The sequence below is a fragment of the Terrapene carolina genome, unplaced genomic scaffold (assembly GCF_002925995.2).
Source record: "Terrapene carolina triunguis isolate 2854851 unplaced genomic scaffold, T_m_triunguis-2.0 Scaffold21, whole genome shotgun sequence".
NCBI classification, from domain to species: Eukaryota; Metazoa; Chordata; order Testudines; family Emydidae; genus Terrapene; species Terrapene triunguis.
Genome location: NW_020664372.1, coordinates 36,865,942 through 36,880,430, shown reverse-complemented (window position 1 = coordinate 36,880,430; position 14,489 = coordinate 36,865,942).

Below are 14,489 nucleotides of genomic sequence, written 5' to 3'. Positions count from 1 at the left end.
TGAGTACCGTATGTGAGAAACTTCTTAATTTTTGTGTTTATTGCTAGGAACCAAACCTCACTGTACCTGATCTCAGTGAAATAAAATGTTTCAACACTTAAAATAAGAAATATGAATCAGGTAAAGCTGCCACTACAAAGCTGTGTGACGAAAGGATTTTTCTATTCTCTGACTATTCCAAAACATTTAAATTTCATTCCGGGTCAAACTGAAAACAAATTTTATTAAAATTTTCAGCAAATTGAAAAGATATGAAAAATATCATTTTGGGTCAAAAAAAGTGCTTTGTTCAATCCAAATAATTTCTGTTTCAAGCATTTAATGTTTAAATTTTTAAATAAATTTGAAGCAAATTTCTAAATTAAAAAAATTGTTTTGAAGCAAAAATCAGAAATATTGAAATGAAGCATTTTGACTTTTTCAGAATTTTTGTTTTGTTTTCCCTGACGCAAACAATTCAGCAGCACCCACACGAATTAAAAAATGTTTCAGTGTCACTGAAAAAAGTTTTGGATGAAAAGGTTTTTGTTCAGCTCTAGCTGCCGGTGCACCTCCCGCTCTCTGCAAGTTCACTTAACTACACTGACTTAACTCATCTAGCTTTGAGTGTTAGAACCTTGAAATGCAGCCCAGGTTCACTGAAGTTTACAAACCCTTTCCGCAGGCAAGCGCCAGAGGGGGGCCATGCTGCTGCTTCCGGGAGCCGCATGGAGCATTCCCCTACCCTGCGCCCCAGCTGGAGCGCCGGAACGGGGCAAGCCCCAGACCCTGCTCCCCAGCGGGAGTTCAAGGGCCAGTTCAAAATGGCTGGTGGGCCGGATTCAGCCCGCGGGCTGTAGTTTGCCCACCCCTGCTCTAGGACAAATCTATCATAGGTGACTTTTTGTGTCATATCCCTTCCTTCCCACAAGTGCAGGGGAGGGCCTTCTGATTTTGACATGAACTCCTATTGTGACAGTTCTCAGTGTGCCCAGGATTGCAAGTCACTTTGTTACCCCTGCCTCCAGCAAGAGGGAGAATTGCTGGGGCTTAAATGGGTGTCAGCTCCCTGGCACTACTAGTCTATTAGCCACCCAAACAATCTCCTCTGGGCTAAGCCAACCCTTTGCCAGCTGGCATTAAGAGGTTCTTGAGTCACACACCGCCTCTTACATTGAGGCAGTAGGGTCAGCCATTGGCTGCTCCATAGCCATCATCTCAGGACCCTCTTGCCTGGACAGGACACTAGCTGTACTACTCATTAATTTGAACTTTGTACATGCAGTCAGTCAGTAAACAACTCCAGTGATCAAACCGAAATCCAGCTTGATGACAAGATCAGATTTTCGTTGCCATGTTCATGCCTCACCTTTTCCCAAGGGGGGAATGTGTCCTTCCTCCACCCCCCTCAGGTTTAATTACATCTCAAATGACCACACAAAACCCATAGATTAAGGGGCACCTTTCCCCCTCCTCAGGCCCGGAGCAGAAGTGACGGATTCATCTCTTCCGGGACCGACCGCCCCAGCCAATCACACCGGCCTGTGAGGCCCCCCAAAGTGCAGGGCCCAGAGTGGTTGCCCCGATTCGCCCTACCCAAGGGATGGCTCTGCCCCTCCTTAACATCTACACCTCCCTCAGCAGTTGCTTCACCCCCCTCAGGGCTTTTCCCATCCTTTGCAGGGTAGCATGAATTTGTCAGCACTTTTGCCACCCAGCATCTCGTTTTGGGTGGCTCTGACACGTGTCACCGTATGGCCTTGCCTACTTTCCCTGCTCCCAGTGGTGTTCTGGCCCACAGCATGTCCTAGTGTTACCAGTGTCTCCCCACTCCCAGCTCTGGGTCACAGCGCCTTTTAGCCGTACCACAGACACACTTAGCACTGACTCGGTTTCCCCAGCAAGAGTAAACCGCGAGTTTGCCCTCTTGACCACTGAGTCTGGCCACAACTGGCTTGTACTTGAGCCCTTGGGGTTTTAACCCTGTTACATTATTACACAAAATAACACATCAGGAAAAATAACTTCCCACAGTCCGAATCCCAGAACAACCTTTAGTGGCCATTAGACCCACACCTGTTTGCTGCTAGTCCCTGATCTGACACATCCTTATGTCCTTCCTCCTGGGTCCCATGGGACCCTCTTCTTCTGTTTGAGCTGCCTGTGTTTGTTCTGGTCAGCAAGCGTCTGTTGCTTCAGTTCTGCCCTGTCACTCTGACTCCTGGCCTCCAGCTCTAACCATCTCTCCTCCGCGGGCAGCCTTTTCCACTCCAGCCTCCACAGCTCTGGGCCTCTCACCATTGCTATCTTTGCTGGATCACCTGGGGAACTGTATGTTTGGTCTCTAACATGCCCTGGAGGAGAAAAAGGGATCCCTGGTGAGTCCCAGTTTGGAGCAGGTACCCCATCCTGCCTCATGGCATATGAGTGCAGCCTGGCCACCAACTCTGATTTCTTCTGATCAGCAGCTGACGGACCTCGCTGTGCACACAGCTCTTCTAACTTCTTCTTGGTGAGCATAGCAAAATTAGCATCTAGCCATATTCTGCTTTCCATTGTTCTATTTCCCTTACCCAAAATAAACAAACAGAAAATAACAAATTGCAAGTTTGTTTGTTTTTTTTGTCCGTTCTCAACCTTCTCCCTCGTGACACTCAGAATCTCGGCTACCAGTGCTTGGAAGGTGGTTAGCTAACCAACAGACTGTGTGTAAACCCTGCCAGGACTATGCCACTGTAATGGTTCTTGGGGTGCCCAGGATTGTGAGTCACCTTGTTTACCTCCCGCCCCCTATCTCTAGTGAGAGGGGAAAATTGCTTGTGCTTAACTGGGTGTCAGATGCCTGACACCACCAGTCTGTTAGCAATACAAACTATCTCCTCTGGGCTGTGCCAGCCCTTTGCCAGGGGCATTAATAGGTTCTTGGGTCACACCTATGGTTTCAGCTTCAAACCAGGCAAACACACAACAGTTTCAGCTGAGCTTCAGGCTTCTCAGTGCAAATAGACAAACACTTGCTAGCTCTGCTCGAGCTAGCATGCTAAAAATAGCAGTGTAGCCAGGGGGTAGCATGGGCCACTGCTGGAGCTAGCCACCTAAGTACAAACATGACAGAACCCCCTGGGTACACACTTGGGCCTGAGCCACTGTCTGTGCCTCCTCCCAACTACACTGTTATATCTAGTACACTAGGTAATGCGTGTCCATCTTCCCATGCTGGGAAGCACCCTCCCCACTGCAGTGTAGACACACCCTAAGTGAATCCAAAAATTAAAGCCAAAACTGAAAGTGAGTCTTAAGGCATGTAAGCTCACCTGCACCAAAACCAAACCAGTTTGCCAAACCACTGCTATATGAAACCATGAGGTGCCCACAGCTGCCAATGGACCCTATAATCATAGTACAGAAGGCTGCTACTTTATTTCAGTTTAGTGAAATTTCCAAACAGTGACCTTGCCACAGAGCAAGACTTCTCCAAACCTGAAGACTCACAAACTCCACACTGTGGGCCTTCATTATATTCAGTTCCCACTTGCAACCACTGTGGTTGTACATCCTTTCACAGTAATTATGTGCAAATGACTAGTAAGATTAAGTTGTCACGTGAATGCACCCACCAGTGCACATGTAGCCATGGTAATTGCTACTATCAATTTTATATTGAGAGAAATGATTTATTATTTTTGATCATCAAAAAAAGTCTTCTGTGCCTTTCACAGAAACAAGTAAGGAAGTAGTCCCTGCCCCCAAAGAGTTTACAGTCTGAATCTGAGAAAGCACAAGTTGCAAGCTTGGAGCTGGTGAGTAGTAGTGCAAGATTTGTTTGGGGTTTTGTCTCACTTCCTTTAAGTAACATGACTGAAGTGAATTTTTGCATTCTGCATAATTTCCTTTGAGCCTACTATCTATGCTTGAGGCCAGTAGCTACAGAAAGTTTTCTGGAGATTCTCCACAATTTTGCACCCTAAATATGAGTTCTTCATCATTAGAATCTCTTTGCCACTCCCATGTAATATTTTGTGGTGTTTAAAATGTTTGAAAATGAAGGTGGAGATAATCATTCATCTTTGTTGTACGGAGGGAGGGACAATAGAAGAAGAGAAATATATTTTCCGTGGTATGTCTCCTTAAAGTAGTTCTAACGCTGATGTTTTAACAAAGGCATCACAGTGAAGGTTGGATGAGCAAGAAATCCTAAATTTCAATAAGCCATAACTTAAATGCAGCGCCTAAACACTTTCTTTGTGATCTCTCCTTTTGTTTTTCTTCTTCCTTCACACTAATAGTTCCCTCAAGATAACTGGCATATTTGAAAATACTGCAGAACCTTACATTATCTTGAACAGTACATATTTCTTACACTTCTGAAGAAGCAGCTGTTTATCCTCCACCCTGACAGCACATGAAATTTATTGACAGCTGCACATCTTAGAATATTGACATGAGAAATGACTCCACTAAATTCACTGAGAATGTAGATGCTTCCTTAGCTTGTAAGCATGACAAACTACAGTTTCCTAGGAAAAAAAAGATGAATGCTATTAAAATTTAACCTATTGCATTTCCAGCAACTGACAGCTGGTTTCATGCCTTCCCAAACAAATGATTGATATAGAGTCTAATCTTCTAAATGGCTAATAGCTGGTCTGGCTTTCTGAAATGAACTCAATTGACCTTAGAAGGGAACGTTTGCATTACACCAGACAGAATATAGAAGCCCTGCCTTCTTCACAGTAGCACTTGTTAATATATAAGCTTTTGGATATGTGGCTATTAAGGGAAAGCCTAAATATAAAAGATATTCTCAAAGATATTCTATGAGAAAACTTTTTTTAAAATATAGCTAGATCCCATTGTGACTAGTTTTGTTTACAAGGATAATTACTTCTCGATGGATGTTGATGTCACCCATCTTAAATTACTGCCATTAATTTAGAGTATTAGTCATAAACTATTTTCAATTAACTTTCAGAGAGTTTGTCATAAGCATTAGAGGAAGAAGAAAAAGCTGCTCTTACTAATACTACTGTGTATTTAATCTTGTTTTATAATACAGTCTGTTAGTCATAGTCATTTATGTATTTCTTTTTGCAAAGGGCAAATAATCAGTTATATCGCTCTTTGACTGAACTGTAAAACAGACCTGCTGTCATGTGATGATGGTAAAGATTCACAGACAGAGATGCTTTCTCCTAACACCAAATAAGGAAAACTCTATTGTCCCTAACATTGTTCCCGCCTTTTTCTCTGGTTCACTGGAGAGCTTGTGTCTTAACCCTAATCCTTTTGCAGGGCTCCTTTTTAGAAGTATAAAGAAACAGTATTTGTATCCTCCCACCTTTTTAATGATTATTCACACAAAACAGGTGGATTTGTTTAGATAAGTCGGAGGCTAGTAGACAATAGCTAGCTGCTGCAGGTCCTGAAAGCTGAACGTTCTAGAAAAGGAGCAGTAGAAAGCGGATGGGGATGGGGTTTATTTTCCTCTGACAATCCAAGTATCCGGGCAGAGGGAAAGGACTTCAGGAAGTCCTACAGATGGAGCAGTTTCAAATGGAATTGTCAGAGCAAAAGATGGCAAGCCGAGTGTGGTGTCAACAATCACTCTTCCGATGCGTGCACAGGTGGTGATTTTGACACAAGTATACAGTACAGAAGGGAAAGGTAGATCCTGACCCAAAGCAGCTATTCATTTCCCCTGTATGGATTAGCCATTAAGTCACCACTGAAGAGTTAACAGTAAGCCATCATTTGTTACTGTGCTGTCAGAGACCACTGCTATCACAGGTCTCTGCTCATACACATGATTGCACTCTGTGTAATCCTTCTTCTTTTTTCATTTTCAGCAGAAAGAAAAAAACATATGGAACCTAGAGGTTCTTACAAATCCAATATCCCTACTTTTGATGAATATGTCAAACCAAAGACCAGGAAGCTTTGCGAACAGGGAGTTCTCCAGGTAAAGGAGGAGCAAATACGGGACCCTTGGAGTAAGTGGCTGTCTGTAGTGTGTGTTTGTGTTTGGGGGTTACTTGCTGTGTGCTGAGCTTGTTTGTTTGTTTGTTTTGTTTGACCATGTGCTGGGGCTGGCAGTTGGAAGCTGTGAGCTTTTAAACAAGATTTGAAATCTAGAAGCCTCTGTTCATTGGCTGAGCCTTAGGCAGGGGGCGGGGCTATCAGGAAGGCCAGGGCTTTATAAAGCAGTGAGTCAGTGACCAGGGGCTGCTAACAAGGAGTTTCAAGAGGGAGTTTGGAAGGAGAGTGGGAAGGGGGCGAGGGACACTTGCCAGTCTTTAAAACCTTTAAACTATAATCAAAACTTCTTGATTTAAAAATAAAACATATCATTAATCTAGGTAACTGTAGGAGAGAATGCAGGCAGAAACCCAGCAGCAGAGTGGGGGCTATTCTGTTTATTGCGCTCAGTGTAGCAGGTATGATTACCTGCCCTGTAGGCGGGTGGCATATGTGTGCACTCGGTGCAAGGAGCTCCTGGCCCTCAGAGACCATGTATGGGCTATAGAGGCCAGGGTTGTGGAACTGGAGGAGCTAAGGGAGGCAGAGAGGTATGCTGATGAGACTCTCCGGGACACTGTAGATTTGTCCCACCTCTGGTCAGACAGTCCCTGCGCTGTTAAGGAGGATGAAAGGCTCAGGGAAGGAGAGCAGTCATCAAGAGCAGAGGGAAACCTTCCCATAGTTGGGACCCTCCTTCCAGATGATGTTGGGGTATCCTCTCGCACTGAGGTTACCTCTCCGGGGGAGGGAACTCCAGTAATTAGGAAAAGGCAGGTGTTAGTAATAGGAGAATTGATCATTAGAAACATAGATAACTGCGTTTGTGATGACTGGGAGAACCGTATGGTGACTTGCGAAGGTTGCAGATCTCTTGAGGCATCTAAATAGACTTATGTGTAGTCCTGGGGAGGAGCCGGTGGTCGTGGTACATGTAGGTACCAATGACATAGGGAAGGATAGGAGAGACGTCCTGGAGGCCAAATTTAAGCTGCTAGGAAAGAGACTGAAATCCAGGACCTCTATGGTGGCATTCTCAGAAATGCTTCCAGTTCCACACGCAGGGCCAGGTAGGCAGGCAGAGCTTCAGAGTCTCAATGCATGGATGAGACGATGGTGTAGAGAGGAGGGGTTTAGATTTATTAGGAACTGGGGAAACTTTTGGGATAGGGGGAGACTATACAGGAAGGATGGGCTCCACCTAAACCAAAGTGGATCCAGACTGCTGGCACTTACATTAAAAAAGCTTGCAGAGCAGTTTTTAAACTAAGAGAATGGGGAAAGCCGATTGCTGCAGAAGAGCACATGGATCGGACAGAGACTTCTCTTAGAGGACAGTCTATTGATAGAGATTCTCTAGGTTTTAGTCAGGAGGAGAGGATGGAAGAGGATAAAGTATGGGCCAGATCAGGTGAGAAACATTCACATAAAAAAGAATCGGACACATCAGAAAAGGGCCGACAAATAAACAGTGACAAGTTTTTAAAGTGCTTGTACACAAATGCTAGAAGTCTAAATAATAAGATGGGCGAACTAGAGTGTCTCGTGTTAAAGGAGGATATTGATATAATTGGCATCACAGAAACCTGGTGGAGTGAGGACAATGGGACACAATCATTCCAGGGTACCAAATATATCAGAAGGACAGAACAGGTCATGCAGGGGGAGGGGGGAGTGGCATTGTATGAGAGAGAAAATGTAGAATCAAATGAAGTAAAAATCTTAAATGAATCCACATGTTCCACAGAATCTCTATGGATAGTAATTCCATGCTCTAATAAGAATATAACAGTAGGGATCTATTATCAACCACCTGACCAGGACAGTGATAGTGATGATGAAATGCTAAGGGAGATTAGAGAGGCTATCAAAAAATGGTGGGAAGAACACCTCAGCAGCCCAACACCGTGGCATTTAATTTCAGAAAGGGGAACTATGCAAAAATGAGGAGGTTAGTTAAACAGAAATTAAAAGGTACAGTCATTAGAGTGAAATCCCTGTGAGCTGCATGGACACTTTTTTCAAAGACCCAACTTAAATGTATACCCCAAATTAAAAAACACAGTAAAAGAACTAAAAAAGAGCCACCGTGGCTTAACAACTATGTAAAAGAAGCAGTGAGAGATAAAAAGGCATCTTTTAAAAAGTGGCAGTCAAATCCTAGTGACGTAAATAGAAAGGAGCATAAACACTGCCAAATTAAGTGTAAAAATGTAATAAGAAATGCCAAAAAGGAGTTTGAAGAACAACTAGCCAAAAACTCAAAAGGTAATAACAAAATGTTTTTTAAGTACATCAGAAGCAGGAAGCCTGCTAAACAACCAGTGGGGCCCTTGGACGATCGAGATACAAAAGGAGCACTTAAAGACGATAAAGTCATTGCGGAGAAACTAAATGAATCTTTTGCTTCAGTCTTCACGGCTGAGGATGTTAGGGAGATTCTCAAACCTGAGCCATCCTTTGTAGGTGACAAATCTGAGGAATTGTAACAGATTGAAGTGTCACTAGAGGGGGTTTTGGAATTAATTGACTTGTTACTGTTATGTTTATCACTGGGACCAGATGGCATTCACCCAAGAGTTCTGAAAGAACTCAAATGGGAAATTGCGGAACTATTAACTATGGTTTGTAACCTGCCCTTATATAAATCCATGGTACGCCCACATCTTGAATAATGCATACAGATGTGGTCTCCTCATCTCAAAAAAGATATACTGGCATTAGAAAAGGTTCAGAGAAAGGCAACTACAATGATTAGGGGTTTGGAACAGGTCCCATATGAAGAGAGATTAAAAAGGCTAGGACTTTTCAGCTTGGAAAATAGAAGACTAAGGGGGGATATGATAGAGGTATATAAAATCATGAGTTGTGTGGAGAAAATGAATAAGGAAAAGTTATTTACTTGTTCCCATAATATAAGAACTAGGGGCCACCAAATGAAATTAATGGGCAGCAGGTTTAAAACAAATAAAAGGAAGTTCTTCTTCACGCAGCGCACAGTCAACCTGTGGTACTGTTGTGAAGGGTAGGACTATAACAGGGTTTAAAAGAGAACTAGATAAATTCATGGAGGTTAAGTCCATTAATGGCTATTAGCTAGGATGGGTAAGGAATGGTGTCCCTGGCCTCTGTTTGTCAGAGGGTGGAGATGGATGGCAGGAGAGAGATCACTTGATCATTGCCTGTTAGGTTCACTCTCTCTGGGGCACCTGGCATTGGCCACTGTCGGTAAACAGGATACTGGGCTAGATGGACCTTTGTTCTGAACCAGTATGGCCGTTCTTATGTTCAAGGAAAAGTTTGCTTATTTTATGATAGAAATACAATGGAGTGGTTTTTCTTTGAGACATACTGTAGGGCCTGATTCTGCTGAAGCCAATGTCAAAACTCTGTTCTTTCAATGAAGCAAGATTGGACCCATAGTCTTTTATTTCATAGCAAGCTAGAAATGGGTGACACATGGCTATCTACAGTAACTTGCCATCTTGAATAAATACTACAGTAAAAACGAGTAAAAATTGTGGACATAGGGTATGCAAGTTACAGTTTGCTTAGATGGATTCAATTTATGCAACGTTGCCAATACATTTCTAGATTTTATGGCTTGGCTGATTCTTGAACACAGAAGCTATAATAATAGTCAAGCATTCAACACTTCTAATTAATAAATTCTACAGAACCTCTGAGAACTTGTATGGTTCCTAAATGAATCAAATTCATAGAGTACTTTTTCTTTTATTAAGGCCTTTTGCAGTCAAATATGCAGAGATATTATGGGTGGAGTAATCATCTGCATCTGGTATGAACACATTTTGCAAATAAGACAACGGAGAGGGGGATGTTAATCAAAACAACTGCTGAATGTCATGTACGCCTAAAATGAATGTCTTGTTGTCCTTGGTTAAAAGCTGTTTAATTTTGTGGCCATACTGTTTGGTTCTTGTTAATGCTTTTTTTTTAATGTTTGCAGCCATGCTTAAATATTGTATGACTAACGTAATTAATTCATGCGTAAGCATATTAAATGAAATAGAGGTCAGCTGTTCTTTGACATTCGGCTTTATAAACAGGCCCTATGGATGACAATATTTTACACCACTGGTGCACAAACTTTTCCAGTCGCGCCTCCCTTATCATTCATGGAATTTGTCACGCCTCTCCTCTATTACTTGTAATTTGACACTGGATTTGTTTGTTTGTTTGTTTGTTTGTTTTGCAAGGACTCTATCCTGCAGTGGAACTGGGATCTCACTGATATAATAGCAGGAGCAGGATAAAAAATTTAACAAAGAATGCAGGAGCAGGTGGGAATGGGAATGGGGATTGCAGGACAGGAACAGGATTAAAAAAATAGTCCTCCTGCGCTGCAGACAACACGAACGCCCCAGCCAGCAGCAGTGCAGAAGTAAGGGTGGCATTGCGGCTGTTGGCTGCTCTGCCTTCAGAGCTAGGCAGCCAGAGAGCGTAAGAGAGTAAGATATGGTGACAAAGGCATTAAAAATGCCATACATCGATTATATAAACAAACAAAATGACACTGACTGAATGAAAGTCTCTATAGTCTGAAAGACAAATTCTTGGGTCTTTCACTGGCTGGGCTGGTGGAGATCAGATGTAATGTGGAGATAACACTTTGGGGCTCTACAGTTTCTTGCTGTCCAGGTGTCTTCTGTCAGCCATTCTATTAGTATCAAAGGAGAAGAGAAGCCACTTGTTGACTTTCCCAGACAGGTGATTTGTAATCATTTAGAAGGGGGAAGTGATAAGGAGAGAATGATGCCTTCTTTCCCCCCAGAATAAAGGGTTGTGGGTATTTGAACCATGTATAGACTAGGTCAGGGGTTGGCAACGTTCGGCACACGGCTCGCCAGGGTAAGCACCCTGGCGGGCCGGGCCAGTTTTATTTACCTGCTGACGCGGCAGGTTCGGCCGATCGCAGCCCCCACTAGCCGCGGTTCGCCGTCCCGGGCCAATGGGGGCGGTGAGAAGCCGCGGCCAGCACATCACTCGCCCGCGCCACTTCCCGCCGCCCCCATTGGCCCGGGACGGCGAACCGCGGCCAGTGGGGGCCGCGATCGGCCGAACCTGCCACGTCAGCAGGTAAATAAAACTGGCCCGGCCCGCCAGGGTGCTTACCCTGGCGAGCCGCGTGCCGAACGTTGCCGACCCCTGGACTAGGTATTGGTCGGGCCGGAGACAAGTTCTGATTCTCCTAGAAGATAATGGGTACCTGAGTACTACACTTAAGAAGAAAAAATGCACATGTACAAAATGAGGAACAACAGGCTAGGCAGTAATACTGCTGAAAAGAATCTGCGGCTTTTAGTGGTTTCCAAATTGACTATGACCCAACAATGTAGTGCAGTTGCAGTAAAAGTTAATATCATCCTGGGGTGTATTAACAGGAATATTGGATGAAAGACATGGGAGTTTAATTGTCCTACTCCACTCAGCACTGGTGAGGCCTCAGCTGGAGTAGTGTGTCCAGTTTTGGGTGCCACACTTCAAGAAAGATGTGGACAAACTGGACAGAGTCCAGAGGAGAGCAACAAAAATGGGGAAAAAAAGGTTTAGAAAATTTGACCTATGAGGAAAGGTTAAAAAAACTGGGCATATTTAGTCTTGAGAAAAAAGTCTGAAGGGAGACCCGATAACAATCTTCACATACATTAATGGCTGTTACAAAGAGGACTGTGATCAATTGTTCTCCTCTCAAGGTAGGACAAGAAGTAACAGGCTTAATCTGCAGCAAGGGAGATTTAGGTTAGATCTTGAGAAAAACTTTCCAACTATAAGGATAGTTAAGCACTGGAATAGGTTTCCAAGGGAGGTTGTAGAATCCACATCACTGGAGGCTTTTAAGAACAGGTTGGACAAACGCTTGTCAGGGAGGGGAGGGTCTTGGTTTACTTGGTCCTGCCTCATCCTGGGGAGCTGGACCACATGACCTCTTGAGGTCCTTTCTAGCCCTACACTTCTGTGATTTGTTGCTCTCTTGGTTAATCTATTACAAGTCACTGGGGCACTGAGCTGTGCCCCTTTGATAGCCGCTGTTTTGTGAGTGAGAGCACTAAGCACCATCACTATGAGCAGGCGATTTGAGAATCCAGAGTATAGGCATTGGGGTATCATTTATAGAAGCTTGGGTTCTCATTCATGTATATTAATACAGTTTGGGGCACTCTGGCTGACACAAATTACTGGCAGACAAATCTGAACTCCTACGCAGTCCTACTCTGCCAATACTTTGGAAACTTGTACCATATGACGACATTATAGAGACAACACAAACATATCATGTAAATACCATGATACCAATCCTTAACTGTATTAGGGCCACTTTATATTGTTCCACCAGCACAAAGCAGCCTTAAAGATGATGTAGTTGGCTGTAAAAGGATCACCCCAGTGTAGGCAGATCCTTAGGTGGCAGAGTGGACATAGAAGCTCCTCAGCCAATCCCTATCCCAGCTGCCATCATAAGAAGTGTGGGTAGAGGAAGGGGGCTCACACAAAATAGGTGGAAATTAGCTCAACCCTGGCTTACACTGGGGACCAACCCACTGTACAGCAGCCAGAGGATAGGAAGAGAGCAAAAGTGAATGAAAGCCCTTGGCTGCAACCAAAGAGGTCATACAACCAGGTGCCAACAACCAGTATTTGATATGTAGCACTTCCCAGCCCTAAACCACCTGGTTTTGGGTATTTTTGCTCAGTTAGAAAATCCAGTCAACTGTTGTGTACTAGTCTACACTGTAAAGAATAAAACAAGTGTCAGTATGTGATAGATACATTCTCATTACTAAGAATATTTTATAAAGCTCCACAGTGTAATAAATAGTGTGATGATTTACACAAAGGGTTTAAAAATGCCCTGAGTTCTCACTGTCTCTCAGAATTACCATGAGTTTTGCTTTAAGCCAGACAGTCCAGTTAGGAGTATTTACTGTCTGTTGGAAACTGACAAGAACATGAAAACTCCAGAGAGGGAATTGTCAGTGTCACTTCTTGATGTCATGAGAAGATTACAGAAGCCACATCAGATTTATAAAGATGGTTGTTTACTAGTTGAAAATGGTCAAAGTAAGCTTTTCCTGTGCCCTGTGGGGGAAGAGTTTCTGAAGAGACTTCATGCAGTTTTATGCTACTTGTCACAGCAGCATAACTCATGCTCTGCTCTTAAGCAGTTTGTCTCATCACTGTAAGTGTTTTGTTTTGGTTTTTTTTTATTGTTTTTCTTGTACAGAAATAGGAGACTGGAAAAATCTTCAGGGCAAATGCAGCAGTTCTGACTCTGGGAGGTGCTGAGCAGCCGCAATTCCCTTTGGTGCTAAAAGTTTGTCTCTCTCGCTCATTCAGAATCGGGCCCAGTGTTTGCAAATTGTGCTAACATCAGCGCTGATATTAACTAGGGAGGCGAATAATCAGACTCTTAAATGTTTTATTTAAAAATGTCAAGTATCAGGAGGTAGCCACCGGACTCCTCGTTATTTAAAAATGTGACATAGAAAATACCATTTTACGTCATTACTTATCCATGAGACCTTCTGTAGTTCATACATTTCTTTAATATACTGAGTTTTTAAATGCAAAACATTAATACAAAAATATATAATAAAACAGTTATCTAAACAATAGATTAGTTAGTACTAGAAAGCAATGAGTTAACACTAAAATAAAGTAAGTTTTGGGACGTGCTTGATAAATATTGTTCAATCTACATTTTTATTTTACAGAGATGCACAAATAAAGAATGGCTCTAATCTTTCTATGAATATGTATGTATTACAGTAAAAGTAATTGTTGATTATTTGGTTGCACCCATAATGTGTTTTCTTAACACAAGCCACAGGTCTTGCCCAAAAGATTTCCCACCCTAAACTTACAAGAGAAAAGAGTTATAACAGAGCAAATTTCTCTTTTCTTTTTAAATTAAACACTGTCTCCTCCCCTTTAAGCCCCCCCCCATCCTTACTCTATAGTTTTAACCCTCTCATTTCCCCAACTTTAGTCCCAGCATCTTTATGCCCCTACTTCCCAACATTCAGCTCCCTCCCTCCATATAAATGAGCAGTTCCCTCTCTTTAGGTATATGAATGAAACACATACATAGATAGCTTAGTTTCTTGTTGGCATCACAAAAAGAGTGGGCCTTCAGGAGAGATTTAAATGAAGAGAAGGTAGTGGTTTTTTGAACCAGTTCAGTCAGCACATTTCATCTGTAAGGAACTAAATACTTTTAGGACAAGAGGTCATAGAAGTGTAGGACTGGAAGGTACCTTGAGAGGTCATCTAGTCCAGTCCCCTGCACTCATGGCAGGACTAAATATTATCTAGACCAGGGATCGGCAACCTTTGGCACACGGCCCGCCAGGGTAAGCCCCCTGGTGGGCTGGGTCGGTTTGTTTACCTGCAGCATCTGCGGGTTCGGCCGATTGCAGCTCCCACTGGCTGCGGTTCGCCGTACCAGGCCAATGGGGGCTGTGGGAAGCGGC